Genomic DNA, 12,202 nt, shown 5'->3' with positions numbered 1-12,202 from the left:
TAAATAAAATCGTTTTTAAGAAATACAAAAAATAAAAAAAAGTCTTTGAAAGCCAGATTGGCTTTTATTTTAGGTGTTACAAGATGCCATTGGTGAGTTGAAAGTTAGGGAATGATTAATATTATTTATACTTTTAACAGCCATTCTAGGCCAGGTTTTGGTGGCACATGTCTTTAATCTCAGCACTCAGGAGGCAGAAGCAGGTAGACCTTTGTGAGTTTGAGGCCAGCCTGGTCTACAAAGTGAGTTCCAGGGCAGCCAGGGCTACAAAGAAATTCTTTCTCAAAAAATTAAAAAAAAAACCCACAAACAAACAAAAAAAAGTGCCATTCTGGATAAAGGGGGACCAAAATAATAACAACAGAAGAAACTGAATTTCAGAGGAGCTATTCAAGTCATAGAGTTTGTAAACGGCAGAGGAGGGATTGGAACCTGGGTACTCTGGCTATAGACCCTTGCCTTTAATCACCGTGCTTCAGTGTTCATTGAAATTTAAAAGGAGAAAGTGAAGAGTGGCTCAGTGATTATAACACTTACTGACCATGCAGTGGATTCAGGCTCAGTTCCCAGCACCCACATGGCGTCTCACAACTGTCTCTAAGTTCAGTTATATAGAACCTGATGCCCTCTTCTGTCCTCCATGGGCTCAAGGCATATACATGGTGCATGAACAGACATTCAGGCAAAACATCCATACACAAAAGTAAAAAAATAAAAATAAAAAAAATTTTTTAAGAAGCCAAGAGATTTGAAGGACAGGGAAAACAGTAATAGTGGCAAAAATTTTGTTCCGTTTGATTTCTGTACTTGAATATAAAAGCACAACCCTCATTATAAATATTTAACAAATGCTTTCAATGTCAGTGTGTATCTTCATCCATTTAAAGAAAGAAAAGAGGGTTTTTTTTCTAAAAGTGCATTATTATAAAGAATATGTTTACTTGTATACTGTCAGGTATGTATTTATGAAAGTTTTTGTAAGCTTTGAGAAAATTAAGACCCATCCAAAGCAGGTGGTGGTGGTGTTGCATGCTTTTAATCCCAGCACTCAGGAGGCAGAAGCAGACAGATCTCAAAAAAAAAATATGTTTTATATGTTTTCCCTAGAAAGTACATGTACCACAAACTTCCCTATGGTATCTGTGTAACCTTGATTGACTTACAGGTTAATTACAGCTTAATGCATCTATACAATGGTAGTTTGTCCTACTTGAGAATAGTATGGATTGTTTAATTTCACCTTCAGATATTAGTAACAAAGCTGTAACAGTAGTTGATGGAGCACATGCTTCGGTTTGAATATCAAAGACCTACCACAGGCTCATGTCTTGACTGCTTCACTCTGAACTGTTTGTATTATTTTGGGAAATCATAAAAACAGGAGGTGGGACTTAGCTGAAAGAAAGATCACGGGGTGTGGGTCCTTGATGGTATCTTGTCTGCCCCCCCATCCCTTCCTCCATCTCTGCTTCCTGTCTGTCATTAGGTGAGTAGTACCTGCCATGTGCCAATACTATAGCAACCTGCCTCACCATTGACCCTGAATCAACAAAGCCAAGGATTATGGACTGAAATCATAAGCCAAAATAAATCTTTCTTCAATTCATTATATCAAGTATTTTGGTCACAGAGATAAAATATCCAACTAATATGGAAAATTGGTATCAGAGACATGAGGTCACTTTTATAACTAACCCTGACCATGGGGGTCTGGGTCAGCAAGTGTTATAACCACTGAGCCACTCTTTATAATGCTGTGATCAGAACTTAATGAACAACTGGCAGATACCCCTATGACAAGAGGCTAAAAAGAAATGCATACAGTTGGGTTCTGGTTCTAAATGAAGATTCTGCGAGAAAATAAAGGCTCCGTTGTGAACTGGACTATAATTCATTATATTAAAATAATTTATATTTTGCCTGTGTCCTGAGACATCCAGCAGAACTTAATTTAAAAACAAGGAACTAATTAATTTGGTGAAGTAAACTTAAAGATGGCATAGGATTAGGGTAATGATATATTTTTTGCTTTCAAAAAATTAATTCCTTTTTTATTAAAACTTTTATACAATATATCATTATCATATTCTTTCCCTGTCTCTTTATCGTGTTCTTTCTCTCTCAAAAACAACAGCAATAAATAAATAAATAAATAAATGAAATTTTATTAAATTGAAAAAAAAAAAAAAGACACCGAAACAACCCTCCCCCTAGCAGTGTCGCAGGTGTGGCTGCTGTGCCACCTGTGTGTCCTCAGGTGGCAGAAAGGAGAGAGGCTGTGTCTATGCTCAGTGTTCTGACCTACGAACGTCTGGGTGATTACTAGCTTCACATTCCCTGAAAAAAGTGAACCCGAGACAACCACCAGTCCTGGTGCCATGCAGGCCCCCAAGGGCTCCCAGGTCTGGAAGCAAGCAGGAGACTAGAAGAATCCCACCCGGGATTGAGGGCCCCCCAGGTAGGAGTCAGCCCAAGACAGAAGACCCTTGCATGGGGCCACTTCGGTGGACCAAACACGAACCAAGACTGAGATGATCACCAGACTGGCACCATGAGGCCTGGATAAGGGGCACTGAGCAGAGCGAACCAAGACTGACATGATCGCCAGACTGGTGCCATGAGACCTGGACAAGGGGCACTGAGCAGGCCTGAGCGGGCAGATCATGCCCGAGATGACCCCTACCCAATGCCATAATGCACAAGTGGGGCACAGCACTACTGAGGGCTCCACAACTCACCTGGGCATCGTGGGAGAGCTGGCTCTGGAGGCAGAACAGCAGAGCTGACCCCACCCCAAGCCAGCTGTACATTGTGGGAGTTGAGTGTGAGCTGGCTCCCAAGGATGCCCTACAGTGGCATGGACAAAGAAGAGATGCCCTCATGCCCCCCTACCTGTCACCACCTGTGGCAGGCAGGAGATCCGGCCCTGGGGTCACGAGAACTGGACAGCTGTCCCTGCTCTTCACCGGCTACAGCACTCAGGAGACTGAGCCCCGCACCCTACCTAGGCAGCACGGTAGAGCTGGCTCTGGAGATGTGGGATTCGAAGGTGAGCTGGCTCCAAAGCCATTACTGTGGAAGCCAGCCCTGCCTCTTGTCTGCTGGTCTGCTGGGTGGTGGTATAGAAAAGGGAGAGATGCTCTCCTCCTCTCCCTTGTCCCTTGCCATTTTTGGCAGGCAGGAGAGCTGGCTCCAGGGTCATGAGAGTGGGAGAACTGACCATGTCCTTCTCCATCTACAACACTCAGGAGGGCGGGCCCCATACCTCACCTCTACAGCGGGGAAGAGCTGGCTGGTTGCAGGGGTTGCTGATAAGCCAGCCTCAAGGCAGAGCAGGTGAGCTGGCAGGCTGACCATCTCAGATACCTCTCAGGCCCAGTTCTAGGGCTTTGAATTGGCCCAGCCAACATCTAGCCCATTGACAAACTGCTGGAGTGCATGAAGGGACCAGTCCGACAGATCCAAAACTGTAGGATCTCCATGACATAGGGCAACAACAGGATATTCAAAAGGAACACCAGTGAGGTTCTAGTATCAACAGAGCAGCAGGAGCCAGAAGCCTCATGCCAGACCAAGGAGTCATTACAATGAACATTTACAAGCAAAAAAGTGGGGACAAAAGGGTACATTGTGGGACACTCCGTGACCCACTACAGATTCCACAATGAGATTTTTTTTTTTCTGTGTTGATGGGGAGTTTGCAAGGGTAGAGAGCAGGTACAAGGAGAGAGGGAGATGAGTGGGGCTGGAATGTGTGATGTGAAATTCTCAAAGAACTATTAAAAAAGTAAAAACAACAACAAAGACAAGACAAAAAGCACACCAAAAAAAACCTCCTGGAGTCTGTTTTGTGTTGGCAAACTATTTCTGGGTGTGGGGACTGCCCTGGAACGTGCTTGATATACCTAGTGACGCTCCATTAGAGGAAACTGATTTCCTCTTCCCCGGAAGGCATCAATCATAAACAGCTTCTTGATTAAGAGTGGGGCTTTGTTTCCACCTCCCTTTTTCAGTGCTGGGATTTTGTCTGGTTTGAACCTGTGCAGGTCCTGCGTGTGCTGCCGCGGCCTCTCTGAGTTCGTACGTGCATAAGTTATTTGGTGCCTGCAAGATGGTTTTTCCTTGGCGCCATCTATCACCTCTGGGTCTTACAATCTTCTTGCTTCCTTTTCTGGACAGATACTTAACCTTAAGAGGCAAGGTTTGATGAAAGCATCCCATTGAGGACCGAGTGCTCCAAAATGTCTTACTTTCTGTAGGTTACCCAGATGTGGATCTTTGTTCATTATCATCTATTGCAAGAAGAAACTTCAACAATGAGGCTGAGCAAGCCTCTGACCTGTGAATATAGGAATAGGTCATTAGGGAGACATTTTATTGGTGTGTTCCTTTAGGAGAGTAATTATGGCTACTTTTAGTCACGTTTATAGTGAGAATGGTGGAAGGGGTAAAAAGAGCAGAAAGATTTGAAAACTGAACACTGTAACCAGATAATGAATGAGCTGAAAGTTACAGGCCAAGAGGTTAGGGTTAGTCCATTAAAGAAACTAGTGCCATTTAAAAAAAAAAGTATTTTACACTGGGACAATAGAAAAGTTGACATTAGATCACCTCATGAACTGTCCAGACCCAACTCATTGGGGGACCAAAAGTGTAAAGGTTTTAATTTGTTTGAAGGACTGTACTTTTAAAAGACAGTTTCAGGTGGCCCTAAACACACAGTACCACCTAAGGAAGTGTTTTCTGAAGTTCAGTCACCAGATATTAAGAGACCACTACAGCTGTAGCCTGGGGTTGGTGAATGCTGGCTACTGTTCAAGCTAGTGACAGACCTTGACCTCTCTATATAGTGTTGATTTTTCAGGCAGGCATGCAGGATGCAAGAGTGTCAGGGTCATGAAGACTATTCAAAGATTTTAAAGAAAGGTAAGAATGAAGTCTAAGTTATAAGGGGCAGGGGGTAGTATGTTGGAGATGCCAGTACCAGGAATGTCTGTTGAAAGGTAGCAGAGCTAGCCCTGAAAAGATGCCACACAGGCTTCAAATAGCAAAACCATGGGGTGGAGCAGTTTAAAAGTATTGAGGCACACATCATGCCAACACATGCCTTAGCTGCTGGACACGGTGCTGGAGAAGTAGCTGAGAGTTCTACCACCAGATCCTCAGGCAGCAGGAAGAGAGAGAGAGACACTGGGCCTGGCTTGGGCTTCTGAAACCTCAAAGCCCACCCCAAGTGACATACTTCATCAAACAAGGCCACACCTCCTAGTCCTTTCAAATAGTCACTCCCTAAGCAGTCAAATATATGAGTGTATAAAGACTATCACAATATATATGTAAATATAAGCACAGGCTATGTCTACATCATCCACTTGACCCTTGAGTATGACTTGGGATGGCCATATTAGAAGGTGTCCTGTAGTCTCAGCTTCCATCCTCCCCTGTTAAGGCTGAGAAAGGATGTGAGAACACTGCTAACAAGTGAGAAGAGCAGTGTGGTGGCTAAAACTTGGGTCTCAACCTGACTGGACCTGTAATCAACTAAAAGGCAATTCCCTTGACCTCATACTCACTGGCAAGCTCATTGAGCACTACTGTATTTCTTCACCAATACCAGGACAGGCTTCTCTGGTCTTCCAATGTGGGCTGAAGGCCAGCAGCTTCCAAGAAAACTCCAGCCCACAGTAGCAGATTAGGACTGCCAAGACATTCAGCCTCTTGGACTGAGGAGCTTGCATATTCTTGGTCTGTTGGGTGTGAGTCAGCTGTGGTTGGCCTAGCCGGACTATATCCTGTAAGTCAATCTAATGAATCCCCCTTTTAATTCCACTCATTCTGTCAGTTCTCTTCCTCTGGAAAACCCTAAGACAAGTTCCAGCAGTCTACAATTCTATGATTCTGGCTTTCCCTTATATGTACCTTTGAAGGTTTTCTCTTTCCCCTGCTCCTGAGGTCTCTCTTAGGTCAGTATCACAAGCAGCTAAAGATGAGACTGATCACAGCAGCTGAGTCTTATTTCCTGTGTTGGATTTTGTCCATGGTCACTGATACAGCTTTTGGACTATTCAAGTGATTACAGTCATTTAGGTATTTAAAATTATTCAAGTAGTGAGTGATCAATTAATTTCCCTGCCTCTTATCATTATTGGAAATATTTTAAACAAATTATAGATCCATTTTATTACTGAATTTTTTAAGCACAGTAATTGGAAGTGCTTGTTTCAATGTCAGAAATGGAAGAGACTGCTGTGTGTGAAGGTAATCAATATTTAAGGCCATTAAGTCTTCTTACAATATATTCAGATGGTCATTGCACAGCCTCTGGTAGGAGATTTGTGATTGATCATAAAAGCCAGTGGTAAATGTGTCAACTTCATCTGTTTTAATGAAGGTGCTATAATATTTGTTCAGATTTCTGAGATCACTTTTTGTTCTCTGGAATTTAAAAGCCAAGAAGAGCCCTTTAATGAACACTAATGCACATTTTCTCCAAGTTTCCATCACTTGAGCACTAGAATCTATAAACTAAGACTCTATCAGATAAGATCAAATCTTATGAAGCCACCAACTTTAACATATAAAAATTAGTAATTTCATATGAGTCATTACGGTAGGGAAATGGAAATATGTGAATTCTTTTTTAATAATTTTTTTAAACCTAGATATGTCTGTTACATGCCTCAGCTGGCCTAATTTTCATCTGCTATTTACCAAGAGTTTTATATCACACTAGTTTAATCCCCTTATGCTCTAAGATTATGCTTTGTGATTTGCCATAGGAAAAAAACAGGTCAAACAGATAACTAGAAAAAAGCTCGGAGTGGAAATAATCTTACCTTCCATTCAAAAATAGTTCTTGGCTACAGACCTATATCATATATTATGTTAAGTGCAGAAAAGATGCCAGTGAACAATTGAAATTATGTCCTGGATTTTCACTTAGTTCAATGTAAATATTCTCATTAGTATGTTTCTTTTAGGTGTTAGGAAACATTTAGGTCCCTGTTACTTACGATATTGTGTCCAGTTATGACACCCAAGCCATTACTGTTCCAATTTATAAGTTTATGTTCTTCTTCCTGTATCCCACATATCAGTTAGTAAAGTAACTGATTTCCTTTAGCCATTTTGGTTGTATACTTATTATCAGGGAAACTATTAAGTATATGTGCACTTAGCATTGTAGATGATTGGGACTGTCTAAGGGTGCCCCAAAAGTTCAAAACATAGAAAGCCAAATACAGATCAGCACTTCCTTTAGGAAACTGGCAGCCATAGCATAGCAGCAAGTTCCAGATGAGTATTTCCCAACATGTTTGATCCTGAAATACACTACAATGTGGCAATGAAATACCAGCATGCGCTCATGAAATATAATACACATCTAAATTAAAGTGGGCAATAAAAATAGTGTCAAAGAAATCATCACTGTTCTTAACCATAATCAAATTTTGTTCTATACTAAAAATATACACAACAAAGGCTAAAGATCATGGACTAATAAAAGCTTAGAATAAGCTAACAAATTGATGGCTAGTTATTTATCTTTCTAGCAACATATATACATTGCTTGGCTCTCAAGTTTGCCTACCACTTAATAAAGACATGCTTATACAATAATAGAGGAAATGTATTTGGATGTTTTACTTGCATATACTTTATATGCTTTTTTGAAGAAAACATTATTAATACTAGGTTCATGTTGTATTTTTTGCTGAACCCATAAATAACTTAGGGCAGTTTGGGAGCATTGTTCTATATGACACATACAGCCATAAAGGATTAATAAAATGGGCCTTAGCACTGTGTGGTATTCCACTTAATTTTTTTTAAAAGATTTTATGAACACGGAGACTATCTTCCAATTTATGTGGCTGGTCTTACTTGCTTCTTTATCATAATTGGGACATTAAACAGAAAGCTAAGTCGGCCAGTTAATTAATTATGAACAGTTCATTCTTTATATTATATACTCCAAGAACAAGATAATGAAGGCTTCCTTATTTATATCACTAATCAGCTCCTTTTCTATAACCTTAAAGTACCTAGCATAGCACCTTGAATATAGCAGACATTTAATCAATACCTTTAGAAAAGCAATGTGACCTAGTTAGGTACTCCTGGATTAAACTCTGATGTACCACCTGAGCAACCACAAACAAGTTTGGTAATCTCAGGATTTGTTTACGATGGCAATATCTTGTTTTATAGTTATGGTCTTGGAGATTGAACCCAGGGCCTTGGGCATGCTAGGCAACTGCCTTACAGTTGCTATAAAATTGAAATAACAATACATATAACATACAAAGTGTGGACACATCACAGAGATTAAATTAATGTTAGAAGATTTCCCTTACTTTAGATATACTTTTTAGAGCAGAATCAATCCTAAGGAGGAAAAATATTCAGGTGACATGCCCTTCCATCTCCCTTTTTAATACCCCACTCACCAAGTCTCTTGCTACTTCCGCCATCTTATACTGTTTTCTTCCCTCTTGCTCAACACATTGCTGAAACAGAGCAGGGTGCTCAAACTTTAATTCTTATTCCGTCTTTATCCCTCCCTAGCTATATATCTTAGTCAAGCTATTTGATTTGGCGGGGGAGAGGAAGCCTTAAAAATTTTATTTGGAGATTGGTGAGTAGTGTGAGGTAAATTAAAATTGCTTTATATTGAAATGAATAAATAACATAGAAAGACCTCAGTTGCCCGAGCATTCAAAATTTCTCTCATCATTAGAGATATGTTGCTGAGATGATTGGTGACCTTTACAGGTTTCTTTCCACACTGCTTTCCCCCTCTTTTATTTTGCTTCAGCTCAGTTCTTTCAGCTCCCTTTTCCTTCTATTCTCCCACCAAACTTCAACTTAACCTGATAAAGTAGGCTTCAGGGAAAACCTACTGCATATTGCCCAAGGCTTCCAGAGGCAATTTTCTGGGCACAAGCAATTAGCTGCCCTAGGCAAAACTGCACAGTAGGCAAAGCTTGCCTCCTCCCTCTCCTGCAATATTCACCCCCTCTACCTGCTGGCTTCATCATCTGCCTTCAGCCTGCCAGAGCACTCACACCCACCTACGATTTTTGACTTTTACCCAAGCCTCATGTTCTAAACTTTTCCCCTCTCTTTCCCCCATATAATGTTCTATTTCCTTTTGGGGTTAATCTCAGCTAGGTTATACAAGGTGATCTGTTTTAAATTGTTCTGATTGACACCTGCATTTTAAAGAATATGCTAGCATAAATAGTGAAATATTTATAAGCAATATTTTTTTTAACTCTTACACCATCAAGATGCCCTTTTGCTCAGTCTAGACTACCAGATCTTGCTCATCCAGTTTCTATCTTTTCAAAACAACAGAGGTCATTTCTTATACCCCCACTGAAATACTGCCAATTTCTGTGGTAACTCAGTCAATAGCAAGAAGGTTCTCTTAAGTAGCATGCAAGTCACCTTTTCCCTCTGTTACTTCATCAATCTATGTTGCCTCACCATTCCTCCATCTATCTAAGTCAAGGGTCTTACAATAATGGTTGAAGATTTCTACAGAGCATTTAGAACACTTCATCTGGCCATATCATTAGGCTTGTAATAAGCAGTAAGGTAGGTATGACTCTCACCCAGAAACAAAGAAATGGGTCTATTCACATACTTAGCTAATCACACAGAGTTCTTGAGATGTGTGGCCCTACCCATTCTTCAACATCTCACCCAAGCCGCCTTTTCTACGAAGGTTTGAGAATCAATCCTCTGCACGCTTTTTAACCAGTTGCCAGTTGCATTAAAGACAAATGCCTAGCATTTATGCAGGAGCTCAGTTTTATGCAGGTTTCTAGTAGAATAGCTGGATGCAAATAGAGTTCAAGGAAGTGGTCTCATGGTGGATATTTTACATTGTGGCACTGAGGAAGAAAACAATATTTTGAGACAGGGCTCAAAATTGTGTTCCTAAATTGCCCAAGATGGGATACGGATCCCATTAAGTATAAAAAAGCCTAGTGTTCCCTTATACTTCCTAGTGACTCTGGAGTCAAGTTGTATCCTTATGTCTTACAATCACACAGTGTCAAGATTTAGATAAATTTCACATGCATTACACATCATGTGCCATTTTTCTTCCTCTAGTGTTTAAAGTAGACCATTTGGACCATAGGCAGAACTCACTTTTCTATTGTCTTTTCCTTCATCATAATAAAATAAGTAATGGCAGAACATCCTACCCTGGCTTTCTTCCCTTGCCATGACTCCCCTTAAAGGGTCAGTGTAGAAAGAATGATAGAAATCACACAAACAGGCATGGATCTAGTGGCTTAGACCTCTTCTGTGAATCTACTATGTAATACTCCAAGTACTTGATAACAGAACCTCTTTGGACTCTAGGGTGAAAGGAGTTGATATTCTTCTAACCCACATCTTTTTGCATACAGAATAATGGCAAAAATCCAGCATAATAATACTGGACATTTCCATAATGCCTTTTCACAGGCATTCATAGCGTTTCGAAAATTTTCTTATCCATTTTCCCAATATTAGATAAGGAAAGAGGAGAGATGATTGATTCTAGTGGGAAAGGGGGGATAAGAAAAGCTTGAATAAAAAAAAAAAGAGCTAATGATAATAAAATAAAATGTGAGGCAGAAAGCTTCATAAGGAACACATGACTCTGCACCTCATGTCCTTTCTACTGCCCTCCTGATAGCAATGGCTTTTCTTCCTTTCTCTCCAGTCTGCAATTCAATGGCACCGACTGAATAGTGAAAGCAAAGAGAGAACATTAAAACAGCCCTTAGAATTGGATGCGAGCAGGAGGAACATTTAGAAGTCGGGATTTATTTTTTTAAAGTTCCAAATAAGCTTATTTTTAAAAAGTACAAAACCAGTAGCATATCAAAATCAGAGAAAAGTATGAAATTCCCACTAAACAAGCAGCTTCTTTGTCTACCCCTAATGCTCTCGTATATAAGGAATTGTTAGCTTGGGGGGAAGCAGATGGTGCTCAAATAACCAAGAACCGGAGAATTATAACTAATTTAATAATTTCCTCAAACAAATATACATCTCGCTGGACTTACTAGGAATCGTTCTGAGCACTATATTTGGAAGGGAAAAATAAGTAAAACAAAAAAAAAAAGTAGTAGTGGGGACAGTGATATATAGAATTATTGATGTTTGAGTCTGATTTTTTTTTAAGCCAGTAAAAAAAGAAGCAGTGATGTAATAACAGCCCCAGGGATCTAAAGTTTCCTCTAATACGTCTGGGGCATAGGAGACACCACAGAGAAAATAAGTCCATTAATAAATGACAAATGAAAAGAGGTTTTTAAATAGATGAGTTACTAAGCTTTTTTTTTTTTAAGAATAAATAGTTTAATAAGAAAAAAAGTTGAGGAGGGGATCTTAGGACAGAAAAGGAACAATACTTGTCAGCAGAATGCTGACAAATAGCAAGCAAGGGAATTTAGTCCTTGCAAAAATAAGGATTTTCCAAATCAGCAGACTTGGGGGATGTGCCTTCCAACTGGTATGTGAAAGAACTGAGTAATTGATATTCTGGACCACATTGCCTCTTGCTTCTTCATCTAGCCAGGACGATCAAGCCATATTATAAACTCCAGCAACCACTTTTACCTCGTTCAGATAACCTGCCTTGCACTCTCACTTCCAACAGTCCTGCAAGCTTTGAGCAAATATTAATTGTACTTCAAATACAAAGAAAAGAGAAATTAACATCTTTCGTAAGTCTTCTCCTTCACCTTGGCCTCCACAGCTCTTACTTGGGGTCCCACCTGCCCTTCCTCCCAGATCTCTGCACTTACTTGTAGGCATAATACATGTTTTTCTTTAACATGGCATTTCCCTACCTATGACACAAAAGGTACATTTCCTTGTATTTGAGCAAGCCAATCATATCCCGATCAAGCTCCTAGAAGGGCAAACCTTTTGTGAATAGAAAGTATCAACAAGAATTTTTACTCAAAAATAATATTTGTGGTTAACACTCAAGTTTACCAAAGGATGGCTATTTAAACAAAACTATGTATTCCTCCTCATCCTAAATCACTAGTTCTGCTCTCCCAACATAATTCACGGTTGAATTTTTTATAAAGATTTTTGTGTACTTTTCAAATACAAATATGTAAAAACATTCTGATTTTAAACCTTGTTTTAAATTTTGCCCTTCTAATAACACTTTCTCTTGGTC

General features: G+C 39.9%; 1 non-coding gene across 1 annotated transcript; it reads left to right on the top strand.

Moving 5' to 3' along the window:
* The first annotated feature begins 2,203 nt into the window (after nt 1-2,203).
* LOC129667834 (small nucleolar RNA SNORA17) lies at nt 2,204-2,335 on the top strand. Its single transcript, XR_008718826.1, has one exon. It is a non-coding gene; the product is annotated as a small nucleolar RNA SNORA17 (small nucleolar RNA).
* The last annotated feature ends 9,867 nt before the right edge of the window (nt 2,336-12,202 follow it).

The sequence above is a fragment of the Psammomys obesus genome, unplaced genomic scaffold (genome assembly GCF_907164565.1).
Source record: "Psammomys obesus unplaced genomic scaffold, mPsaObe1.curated_primary_1811, whole genome shotgun sequence".
NCBI lineage: Eukaryota > Metazoa > Chordata > Mammalia > Rodentia > Muridae > Psammomys > Psammomys obesus.
This window is presented reverse-complemented; position numbering and strand designations above follow the sequence as displayed.